Source organism: Mirounga angustirostris, unplaced genomic scaffold, assembly GCF_029215605.1.
Source record: "Mirounga angustirostris isolate CCGP_5_RB_7025 unplaced genomic scaffold, mMirAng1.0.hap1 SCAF_7, whole genome shotgun sequence".
Classification (NCBI taxonomy): Eukaryota; Metazoa; Chordata; class Mammalia; order Carnivora; family Phocidae; genus Mirounga; species Mirounga angustirostris.
The window spans coordinates 33,524,597-33,537,550 of NW_026991715.1; positions in this window are offsets into that span (position 1 = coordinate 33,524,597).

The window sequence follows — 12,954 nt, forward strand, 5'->3', positions numbered from 1 at the left end:
GGTCCTCCCTAAAGCCCTGGCCGCCTCATCTTCCGCTCCCACGCCCCCCTCCAGTGGGCTCGCTGCCGCCCCGTCCCCCCGCGGGCTCCAGCCCTGGCCAGGCCCTGCTCCGGCACGTCCACCTCTAACCATTTCTGTCTGGCTCGCTGTCTCTGAATCTCTCTCTTGATGGTCTCCTGGTTTCTGACGCTGTGTCTCTGTGTCTTGTCATCCTTCCACGTGTCTGAGTCCGTGCGTGTCTCTCCCTGTACCTAGCACCTCGGTGTCTTCTGTTGCGGGCTCACCCCTGCTGCTCTCCTGCTGACGGAGAAGTACTCAGAGCCAGGCTCCCTGCGGAGCTGTGCGCCCAATTCCCCTCCCTAGGGGTGCCCTCCGCTCCGCTCCGCTACCGTTGGGAGCCTGACCTCCTGGTGACCTGAGAGCCTTCAGCCCGTGCTCTCCTTCCGCCCCCCGATGGCAGGGGTGGGGAGGGGTTATGCGCAGCCATGTGCGCGTGCGTGTGTGTGTGCGTGAGAGACAGATTCCAAGGCCCTGACAACCGTGTGAGGCCTTGTGCAACAGTGTGGCTGTGTGTGACACGAAAGCAGGTCTGTGACTGTGTGGCAGGCTCTGGGAGACCTCATGTGGCTGCGGGTTAATGCACGATGTCAGTAGCCGCACATTGGGGTGCTCGGTGACATGGCACGTGTGATCCGATGACATTGTGCAGTCCTGTGGCAGAGCCCGTGTGATGTGTGCGACACGGGCCAGCTCCGTGTGTGTGACATTGGATCTGTGACACTGATGTGCGGCATGCATGGGCCTGTGACACACTGGGTGAGTCTCGGTGGTTTGTGACATTGTGTCTGTGTAACCATCATGGGTGTGGCCCTGAGACTGACGCCGGGGATTCCATGGCCGGTGACCAAGCTGAGACCCCGGGACACCCACTTGCACAACCCTGGGTGTGTGCTTGTGACATCGTGTGTCAACGTGCACCTGCGACCCTCTCAGGGATGCTGACACTGTGCCGTGTGTGGCTGGACGTGCAGCATTGCCTGGGCCTCTGCCCTCACAGCATGCAACTCTAAGGACAGAGTGGTGTCCCCGGCCGCCCCTCTTCCCTGCAGCCTGGCCCTGAGGCCCAGTCTGGGGCGGGGGGGGGGGGAGCTGGCGTGGGGGCAGCAGGCGCAGTTCCCACGGCTGCCACGGCCCCTCTCCCGGCCCTACCACCAGCTCCAGCTCCACAAAATCTCCTGGCAACCCCAGCCTCTTTGTTCTCTGTGGCCGCCAAAGGCCTCTCCCCACCCCAGCCTGCCCAGCGCCTGCCAGGCGCCCCCTCCCCTCCAAAGCCGCGGGGCTCGGCCTGACCTGGTCCCCCGGTGTCCTTACACCGCCCCCCGGCGCTGGGGCCCCTGTCTCATACCCTGACCGGACTCGGCACCCCGGCTGGGCCCCAGGCTCTGCGAGGAGCTTGCTGCAGTCCTGCTGTACAGCAAGGAGGAGGTGGCCCGGCCCATGCAGCGGCCAGGTGTTTGCGGGCCGGGAGCTGGGCTCTCCGCACGGGCACGTCCCTTTGCCCCAAGGCTGGCTGGGGGCTGTCTTCGGTCTGGAGTGGTGTCCGATTGTCGAGTAAGTTTGCTTCTTTGGCTTCAGAAAATCATCAGGATAGGGATTGTTACTACCTATTTTACAGATGTACAGCTGAAGCCCAGAGAGGGTATGTGACGTGCCCAAGTCACACAGCAAGATGGTAGCAAGGGTCTGATTAGAACTCGGGCTTCTGGCCTCCACCCCTTGCACCAGGCAGCTGTGGGAGGACCGTGTGCCTCCACAGAAGGGAAAGGGGACCTGGGAGTCTGAACACATGGGGCCTCTTCACTTCTTGGTCACCATGTGTCAGTGTGTGTGTGTGTGCGCGCGCGCACGCACGTGAGCACGCATCTGCATGCACCCTTGATGGATGACCTTGGCCAACCACCCTTGCCTGTCTGTCTCTAGGAAAGAAGGGATTGTGGGGTGGGGCGGGGCACTTGGCGGGGTGCTTTGCAGAGCAACAAGTTCGCCTCACGTGCCAAGACCCACAGCATCTCCAGCAGGGACAAGGGGCTGTTGGCCCAGGGGGCAGATTCCGACTCGGGGCCTTAGCCTCTCTTCCCAGGCTCGACTTAGCTCTATGCAGTCACAAAGGAGGTGGCGATGGCCACCTGGCATGGCTGCAGTCAAGGCTGCTTAGGCCTGACCTGATTGCAGCAGCAGCTCCCAGGTGCCAGAGATGGATGGATGGAGGTCATTGTGCAGCCCGCCCGGGTCCCCCACTGCCCACCCGTGGCCCTATGCTGACAGGCCGTGCTGACAACAGCCAAGGTGAGGGAGGGACAGGCAGCCACCAGCATGTTAATGATACAGATCTTGGCCCAGGCACCCTGCAGGCAAGTAATGGGCACAGAGAGGCCCAGCTGCCCCCCAAGGTCACACAGCCCTGCAGGGAGTCCCGTCCCCAGAGGTCCACATCTTCCCTGAGGGCCCCTTGAGGGCTCTTCGTGCCACACAGAATGGAGAATGGCTGGGGAGGGTGGGGGGGGCTGCAGGAGGGTCCCCCCGAGGCCCCGACCCGGCTGCCAGAGCGGACACTTTCATCTCTCTTCGCCTGTCGACCTGCCATCCCTCAGCGGCATTAAATTCCCCTCCTGCCAGAGAACAAGGGCTGCCTCAGATTCCAGGCAGCAGGGCGTGAAGATGGGGCGGGCCCAGGGGAGGGGAGCGGAGGTCCTCCAGGGCTCCAGGCCTGGGTGCGGAGTGACTGGGGGGAGGGGGGAGGCTGGGGCTGGGGGCTCTGGCAGCCAGCTCCCCGGGCCTCCTGATGCCCCACGATGGGTCAGATGCAGCTCCATTGCCTGCTGCCTTCTCCCTTCTGACTGATGCCTTCCTCTTCGGGTGCTACCTCCTCCGGGGCCCTTTGGACCCCAGCCGGCCAAGTTTAGTGCCCCTGCGCCACCCCCATCACCGTCCTGATCACTCTGGGTAGCATCACCTGGCTTCAGGGCTATGGCCGGCAGTTGAGTGGGGGTGGCATTGGAAACCTCTGTGGGCTGAATAAACACATGATCTCTTCTTTCTGGGGCTTTTTTTTCCTCTCATGCATTTTCAACCCTAATTGGAGTGCTGTTCACAGGTGGGGGAGACTTACTAGAAAGAGCCCCCTTTCCTTAGCCCCTTGGAACCTCCATACTCTGCATCTCTACCCTTGGTTAGAGGTGCTAAAGTCTCCTGCCTCACACTGCATGGAGCCTGTGGCCCCGTGTGCCAGGCCTTGGGCCGGCCCACGGCACTTACTCGCTCACCTAAGCCCCCCAGTAACCCGTGAGGAGGGCGTTGATTACTTACCCCATTGTTCACATGAGAAAGTTGAGGTTCAGAGAGGTAGAAGTGGAAAGACACACAAGGTCACCCAGCTGGGTTCCTCTGGTCTCAGAGGCTAGCCCTTAAACACCTGGTTATGCTTCAGGCTTTGGCTGGAAGGAACCTCCCACCCCCACCCCACATGCTGCCTGTGATCATGCCCAGATGTGGGATTAAGGTCAAGCATTACTTCCTTAAACTTTTCTGCACTTTCTGACTTTTTTTTTTTCCACTCTTTTTTGTTTTTGTTGTTGTAATAAATATATACTGCTTTTCAAATCAGAAAACCCCCCAAAATTCTTTAACCAAGAAAGGTTTGGAAACAAAGAGCACTGTGTGGAGTGAGGGTGGAGGATGAGAGGGTAGCCCAAGATCACTGCCCCCTCCCCTGGAATGACAGGGTTTGGGTATTTGGGGGGCCCGGAGTGGGTGCAGCTTGAATCTACGAGGTGGTGGCCTCGCGGTGACTTGCCACCACGCTCCCAGCCCCTCACCCGGGTCTGAGGCCTGCCCAGATCGGGGCACTGCCTGTGGCGGAAACTTGGCCCTGCTGCAGCAGGATCCGTAGGCAGCTGCTGGGGTCCGGGGGGAGTGACTGCGAGGGTGAGGGCCAGGGCAGTGCCCGCTGTTGATAAGGCGACAGATCCCTCGGGAGCCAGGACTCAGTGAAGCCATGGAAACGTGGCTGAGGTGTGAGGCTGGCTCAGCGCTTCCCTCAGGTGGCCACCTCCCAGGCCTGGCTGGGCCCCAGCAAGACAGGCCCATCCACTCCCTGACCTCCTGAGGACCAGGCTTGGGTCGGCCGCTGGGCAGGCTTGATGTTGCCCCTGGCCACCTTCCCCAGGGCCAGGCTGGGATCAAGCCTCGGGTCTGAGAGGGGAGAGCTGAGGACAGAGGTGAGGGTGCTCTGAGTCCTCTGCCCCAAAGTCCCCTGACCCCATTCAATCCCTCCCACCTTCTGTTGCCCGCTTCCTTTCCTATAAATTGTGTGCATTATTTACCTTAAGCATTTTGATAAATCATAATAGCAGAGACATCTGCTGTCAAAACTGCAAACTGCATTTGGGGCTCAGCTGGTGGCCGAGGGCTAGAGGCTGGGGGTGCAAGGGTTCTGATGGTCCAAGGGAGATAATATGGATGCCCCCCACTCTTCATCCAGGGCAGGGCCTTGAAGGGGGCCCCAGGCCCCATCCTTTGGGACCCCATCCTTTGGGACTTCCCAAGGAGGCTATCCACCCCCCCCCCATCTGTGTTCCCTCCTTCCTGCCTCCCTCTGCCTCAGAATTAATGCAGCCATGACAGCGGCTGAGAAGTCCCTGGAGCTGAGATTAACTCCCGGGGCAGCAAGGTGGGGTTGACCATGGGAGGCTCTGGAGGGGGGGGGCTGATGCACAGTCCTCATGAGATTAATCGCCCTGCAGCCGGCTTCATCACGACGGTGCCCAGTGCCCTGACCCCCCACCACTGGCAAGGGCACTGGACTCTGGGTCGGGAGACTGCCCTGCCTCCTGCAGCCCCCATAGCCCCCAGTCCAACTGGTGGGAGGATTTTGGCTGCTGGGACTGAGTCCCCTTCTCATTTTCTCTTGCCTTCCTGGTGGCCATCGGGAGCCCTGAGGACCAAGCGGCAATCCTGTGGCTTCTTTCTCTCCTGTTCCCAGCTTGGCTCAGCAGCCCGGGGAGGGGGAGGCTTTGACCCTTTCCTACCTCCTGCTGGTTCTGCGGGCCCTACTGTTCTTCGGAGAGCAGAGCTGGGGGATGGGGGGCCCCAAGAGGAGTGCGGTGGATCTGCCAGCTTTAGCCTAACGAGCCTGCTGTCCAGCCAGCCCCTCTACCCATCCCGGGAGTCTGTGGAGATGGTGGAGAGAAGGGATCGATTCCGGGCAGATAACAGAGTAAGGTTGCTGGTTGATAAAGCACGGGGGTCAGGGACCTGGGTATTGGCCTTTCTCAGCCAATCACCCACTTAAACATCTTCTAGGGCTGCAGCTAGTGGGACTGAGGTTGGATAGGGGAGTAAAATTCCCAAGGCAGGCAGGACCTAAGGGAGGCAGAGCTGGTTGGAATCTGCCTTGACTCTGCAATTCTGGCTGAAGAACCCTCGTCTGTGCACCCACTGCCCCGGGTGCCCCCATCACAACCCTGCTGGGACCATACTTGTTCACTTGCTGGCCTACCGGGCTAGAAGGTGAGCTCAAAGGGGGAAGGGCTTGTCTTGTTAGCACCTGTTAGGTGCTCAGTAATGCTGAAGAACTGGATGAGTTGGAGGCGGAGGACATGGGTTGGCCCTTTGTTTAAGGAGCGGGAGGAAGAAGCTGTTGGGTCTGAGCTTGAGGATCCCAACTGCAGTCCCACAGGCTGGGAACTGCCAAGAGGGGACGCCAAGAGAAAAAAGGGCTTGCAGCCAGGTCCCAAGTTGATGCTCACAGGCTGTATGACCTTCTCTCTCTCTCTTTTTTAAGATTTTATTTATTTATTTGACAGAGAGAGACACAGCAAGAGAGGGAACACAAGCAGGGGGAGTGGGAGAGGGAGAAGCAGGCTTCCCGCTGAGCCAGGAGCCCGATGCGGGGCTCGATCCCAGGACCCTGGGATCATGACCTGAGCCGAAGGCAGATGCTCAATGACTGAGCCACCCAGGCGCCCCTGTATGACCTTCTCTATGGAGATTCTTCTCCAGGCCTCAGTTTACTCATCAGCAAGTAACATCACTTTTCCAGAGATGCTAGGAGGATGGAGTGAGAAGTCATGTGTGCAAGGGACATGTGAACTCTTAAGCCTTGTACCCGTTGGTGAGTAAGAGACCTGCGTGGCTGGGAAGAGCCGAGACGGCTTCTTGAAGGAGTGTGAGTGGAGCTGAGCCTCGAAGGACTACGCTGCTTACCTAGGAGGCACGGAGACTGGTACTTTTGGAGCAGTGAGGAGACCATACCAGAGGGAGCCCCAGGGACTGCAGAGTCAAGCCCAAACTCCAGGATGAGTGTATATGTTCTCTCCTGGGGACAGTGGAAGCCAGTGATGGTGCTGGAACCTGGGCAGCCTTTGAAGGGACTTAGGTCTGGAGTGAAATCTGCAGTCAACCTGGGTATGTGGGGCAAATGCCTGACCATCCCCCAGCCCCTGCACCAGGGGTGGGGAGTCAGCAGGGGGTGTGATCCTTGTCAGGCCCCCATCCAAGGAAACTGAAACATACCCTGTGCTAAAAAATGGGGGGCTAGGCTTGACAAGAAGTGATCTGTCAGTTTTGGGGCCCTGACCCCTCATTAGAGGATAAAGAATCCAAGCCAGGCTGGTTGGAGGGCTGTAGAACCTGTTCACTTCCTGGAGATGGGGATATAGGGTCATCTGGACCCCAACTCTTACTGCCAAGACCCTAGAGGCAGCAGAGTGCTGGGCTGGGAGGCAAGGGGCTAGGATTTCTATCCAAGCCATACCCTCTAGCTGGCTTCGTGATCGCATGACCAAATGCATAGCCAACCCTTCCTTTGCCTGGCTTCCCCAGTCAGTGCAATGGAGTCCCTTTCGGCATCAATCAGGCAAAGTTCTAGGCCTTTCCTGGGGTGTTAGGCCTCAGGAGGGAGCTGTAATTTCGGGGTCCTTCACTCCAGCCCCCTCCCCCACCGTTGTGCTAGGCCCCCTCCCTTCTTCTGCTCTGCCACCCACACCCCCCTCACCCCTGACCCTGTGGCCAGCAGCCTCTGCTGCTGTCATCCGTTGTCATGGGAACCTTGCAGCTCTGACCTGGCAGCGCAGGAGAAAGCTGGCCCGGAGCTCCTAGCAGGGGAAGCCAAGGGTAGCAGGGGGTGAGGGGGGGGGTGCCTATCCCTGTCAGGTTGGCTGGGTTCTGATGCACCCCATGGGAAGGGGGCATTGGAAAAATAACTCAGATTGGGGTGGGGGAGGTGCAGGGTCTCAGGGTCTGACTGCTCGCACTCCCTGGGGTCTCTGCCCCTTTCCAGGCTACCCCCCCCCCAAACCTGGCTCCAGGCTGGCGGTGGTAGGGAGGGGTGGCGGGGACCTTCCCATTTCCCTCACTGCCGATGGTTGTTCAGAGCCCTGAGCTCAGCTCATTCTCAAGGCTAAAAATACCAGGGAGGCGGCAGCGGCAGCTCCCCTGACACCCTGTCCGCTGCACCCCCCCGCCAGCAACACACACACACACACACACACACACACACGCTCGCACGCGCACAACCTGGACCAGGTGCCAAGGTTCAGCTTAACCGGCACAGTGCAACAGTCCATGGAGTTAAGTGCAGTCCTGCCCCCGTGTGAGACCCAGACCCGGGTTCCACTACCGCCTCTGACCTCAATTTGCTGGGTGATCTTGGCGTAGTCCTTTGGTCTCTCCAGGCCTTGGTTTCCCTTTCTGTGTAATGAAGGAGCTACCAAGGAGAGGGGGTGCTCAGGAATGGAGGAGAGTCTGCCCCATCTCATTTAATGATCATAATAGTCCTGGCAGCTCCCTGAAGTATGCAGTGGGTCATAATCTCCCTTTTCTATCAAGCACATGGACGCTGGAGAGGGAGGGGTGGCTCAAGGGGTGCTAATTGGGCCTTCGTGTTCCAGGGTGGCCCTCTCCTATCCTGCAGTGGCGAGCTGAGCTTTTAGGACCACAGGCGTTTGGTGGAATACAGGTCTATGTCCCCACAGTAGGGTGGGGGTTAGATGCCTCAAATCTCACAAGAGTTCCCAGTTCTGTGAGCCTGATCTGGACTGAGGAGGAGTTCACACTGCCCTCCGCCCAGGGTCTGGCAGAGGCTTGAGTTGAGGATCCACACTGCCCACCCAGGGTGTGGTTGCCCTTCAGGTGAGTGTCTACATTGTCCATTTGCTCAAAGCCTGGCTGAAGCCTGGTGTCACTGTCCATAGTGCTCACCCCTTGGGCTTGACCAAGGCTGGGGTGAGTGTCCATGCCACCTCTCAGCCCAGTCTTGGCTAAGGCCGAGGTAAGGGTCCAAAGTGCCCACAAGGAGCTGGGTTCCAGATGAGTATCCGCACTGCCCATTTGCCTTGGGCCTATGTCTTCTTTCCACCAGCCCTGGGCTCAGACTTCATTTTGGATTTCACACTCTCTCTTCTCTCCTGGAAACCAGAATTTTTGCTCATCTCTTCTGCTTTAGAGGAGGCCCAGTGTCATCGGTGGACCAATGTGGGAAAGAAACACGGGTGCCCCTGCTATTTCCAGGACCTTCCTGGAGCCCATGGAATCCACCATGGAAGTCACAGCCTTTAAGTACTGAAAGGCCTGGAAAACCAAGCCCAGCTCTCAGGGAACCCTGGGGGTCCGCTGTTGCGATACCGGAGTCACTGAGTCCTTCTCCTTCCCTCTCGCCCTGCCACCCAACTCCACTGACATCTTGAGAACCACAGGGCATACTTCCCCATAGATCCAAGGTCTCCTGCAGGAGCAGGGCATGGAATTTCAGAGGGGCCATCCAATCCTGCAGTGCAGAGGAGACTTTGAGTCATGCAGTCTAGGTTTGCGATGCCAGCTTGCCTTCTATTACTGTGTGACCTTGGGCAGGACACTTCGTCTTTCTGGGTCTCTTTGTCCTCCCATAGAACAGGTGTTTTTCTCCCTTTCTTTCTTTCTTTCTTTCTTTCTTTCTTTCTTTCTTTCTTTCTTTCTTTCTTTCTTTCAGAGAGGGAGTGAGAGGCCACCTGGGTGGCTCAGTTAGGTTAAGTGCCCGACTCTTGGTTTCGGCTCAGGTCATGATCTCAGGGTCATGAGATTGAGCCCCATGTCGCTCTCCATGCTCAGCGTGAAGTCTGCTTGGCATAAATTAAGAGTCAGACGCTTAACAGACTGAGCCACCCAGGTGCCCGGAACAGGTGTTTATAGTATCTATTCATAAGGGTTGCTGCGAGGATTAAATGAGATATTTCTTTTTTTTTTTTTTTAAGATTTTATTTATTTATTTGACAGACACAGCGAGAGAGGGAACACAAGCAGGGAGATTACGAGAGGGAGAAGCAGGCTTCCCGCGGAGCAGGGAGCCTGATGTGGGGCTTGATCCCAGGGCCCTGGGATCATGACCTGAGCCAAAGGCAGACGCTTAACGACTGAGCCACCCAGGCGCCCCAAATGAGATATTTCTATGAAGTGTCCAGCAGAGTAAAGCACTCAGTAATCATCCTTTCTGGAGGCTAGAAGGGGAGATGCATGCTCTGAAAGGGTTCTGGGATCTTTGTTTATTAATTATTCCAGTGTCAAGAACTACGTTGATTGCTAGGTCTCAGGGCTCAAGGCCCCAGGTGGGGTCCCCCACTCTGAACTAGGGGCCTCCAAAAGAGAAGCATTACCCATTCATTTTGTGAACATATTCTCAGCCCATAAATGGATGCTCTTAAGTAAAACATCCATGAACTGCATCACATTGGTGGGGAAAATTAAATGTAAATTAGATAATTAAAAATGAAGCTGATGCCCGCTGCTCGACACTATTACCTCTTATTAAAAGTTATGAGGGACGGACCTAGGAGAGGTGGGAGGTCGGTGGGAGGCATCTGATAAGGGACGGGGGCTGCAAGGGATTGCCTACTGGAGCTGTTTGCTCTTTGGAAGAGTCAGACCTAGGGGACGGTCCTGCATGGGCTCTGGAGAGTTCTGGAGGCGCTGGGACCAGAACCCTGGGTGGGGGCCTGTGTTCTGAAGACTGTGGGTCTCCGGGTCAGTGCCTTCCCCTTGACAAGCCTCAATGTTTTTTCATCTGTAAAAGAAGGCTAATAGCAAAACCTACCTCCCAGGGCTGAAGGAGGGGTGAGGTGAGATAACATCTAGAAAGTACCCAGCCTGGGACGTGGCACATAGTAGGTGTTCACTGAATAGCTGTGATGAGGAGCATACCATCACTACCAGCATTGCGAGTGAGCCCCTCTCAGCAGCAGGCCCTGAGCTGAGGACTTTGCAGGCAAAAGCGTGTACCCAGGTTGCCCCTGTTAGCGCATGGGGAGGGTACAGTTATCCCTACTGCATCTGATGAGGAAAGCAAGGCGCCCTCAGGAGAGTAAGGGATCCAGGGTCACACACCCTGTGAGGTAAGTGGCACTGTTTATTATTCCCAGGTCAGAGAGGAACCTGAGGAACAGTGCTCTGCATACAGTGCTCTGCTTCCCAAACTTAACAGGTTACATGACTCCTTCCTTTTTTTGTGCACCTGCCCAGTGCTCTTGGTCCAGGCTGGGTGTGCGGCCAGAGGGGAGTCACTCTGGAGTGAGGAAGGCAGCCGGAGAGGCTAAGTCCCAAGGGAGTATTCGAAGTCCCAGAGCAAGAGTCCAGAGAACACACAGGCCTGGGAAGGGGGGTCTGAGGACTCCCGGGGAGGTGCCGTCGGGTTCAGTAGCACAAGAGATTGGAGGAGACTGGAGGATGGGCAAAGCAGGTAACAGGAGCAGCCCGAGCAAAGGCTGGGAGGCTGGAAAGCCGGCGGCCAGGCCTGTGGTGGGCTGTGGAGGGTGCACGATGAGGGGGTGGGAACACGGAGCGGGTGAGTCACCGTTTCTGAGCCAGGCAGGCGGCTGCTGCGGAGCGGGGGGCGCATTCCTGGCTGGCAGGGCGGCCGGCACTAATGTCTTTCCCACATGGCCCCGAATTCCCGGCTCTCGGCACGATCACACGGGCGAGACGCTCCCGCGGCCACCCCCGCCCCAGCTGCCTCCTTCCCACAGAGAGGGGAAGGGGGAGGGAGTGTGGTGCAGGCGGGCGGAACTGGCCTCTCCCGGGAGGGCTAGGGGTCTGGGGGGCGCGGGCTCGGCCTCCCGAGGGGCCTGCGCCCACAGCGCACCCTGCGCCCTGCGAGCCACTAGCAGCGCGGTTTTAATCAAAATAAGAGCGGGGCTGGGCCTGGGAGGCGGCGGACGGAAGGAGGCGCGGACCGGCCATGGGTCCCTGGCCACATCCCTGCTTCTCTGGCCCCCATTCACCCACCCCCGCCCTGCGAGGAGCCCTGGCGGAGAGGGAGCGTCGCTGCAGGGCGCCCTGGCCGATTGGCGGCGGGACCGGCCGCAGCTCCGGCCGCCTCCGATTGGACGCCATCTACACCCTCCCCTCCTTCCTGACCCTTGGGCCCTGGCTGGGGTGGGGGCCTATCGGAGGCTGCGGTGCATCCGGTGGGGGACTGGGGCGGGGGTTCCTGGAAGAGGCCACACCCAGGCTCTCATTCTGTGGGGCGGACAGCCCGCGCTCAGACGAAGGCGACCGTGAGCCACTGCTCTCCCACGCAGCCCCTGTCGCTGGGCCAGGCCCCTGGGGGGAAACTGAGGCTGCGAGGGCGGAGGGGCCCACCCAGAGCTCCCTGTCTGCTGGGGAAAGTTGGCGGGTGTCCCTCCCAGCTGGGCTCATAGGCGCTAATGAGAGTTAAATGTGGGCCGTGAGTCACCTCGGGGGGAGGGGGGGGCTGGAACCACCCCCAGATGTGGATCCTGGGTGGAATGGAGGTTTGTCCAGACCATTCAGCGTTTCCCTCACTTTCCCCCTACTTTCCCCCCTACTCCTTGGCAGATGGGACATGGATTCCTGACCTAGCAGATCAGGCCCTGTCACCAGGGTCAACCTCTCCCAAAAGGACAGCTGCCTTAAGGAGTAGGATGGGTGTGCGTGTCAAGAACTATGGAACCACAGGGGAATTCCAAATCCCAGGATGGGGTCCAGTACCCCAGGACTTGGGGGTTGGACCAACACCCGGGATTGTCTAGTGGCTGTGAGCCTTGGGGTATAGTGATGTATCTTGGGGTGGGGGGGTGGGCAAAGGGCCCAGGCCACCCGGGAGGAGCCCTTCAACCCGCTACGGCCCATCTGGCCTCACTCAGACCACCAGGCTCTGACCACACAGGGTGTCTGTCCCCCCCACTTCCCAGCCCTGACCTCAGGCCAGCACAGGGACTCCAGTCTATGGTCCTTATGGCAGGGCAGACCGTGTGTATGTATGTGTGTACATGCATGTGCCCCTGTGACTGGGTCTATTTGTGCCGCTGTGTGCATTTGTGACCGAATGTGCAGTTGTGTGTATTTATGTGAGACTGGCTGTCTGTGTGGGTCTTAGCGTTGCAGGTGGCTTGAGAGGGAATGTGGGTTTCTGCATGTCTATATCTGTGTGTCCCCTCTGTGTCTCATGTGGGTCTTTCCGTGTGACTGTGTCTGTGTCAGCCTAGCCCCATCCACAGGATCCCTGGCTCCTCCTTGAGCACCCTATCACCACCACCACCACCACCACCATCACCACCGCCAGGAGTCACAGGGTTAGAGAAGTGGATCTGGAAGGGAGCTCTGGGGAGATGCGGTGCCCGCTGTTCCCAGAATGTAATGGCCTGGCTGGGTGGGCAGCACCAGGGGGTGGGCGTAGGCGTGGGCAGCCACGGGAGAGAGAGAAATGTGGACAGGGGAGGGCCCCTGCTCAGCAGTCCCCTCCCAGCTCCCTCTGCTCCCAGCCCAGCGCCTCCTGGCAAGAGCTTATTTGCATGGTATTTACATTTCATTTGCATCGCGTTCAATTAAAAACCTGACCAGCTCCCGCCTGCCTGGCGCTGCCCGCCCAGCCTGGTGAAAATGTTGGTTGGGCATTGCCTGCCGTCT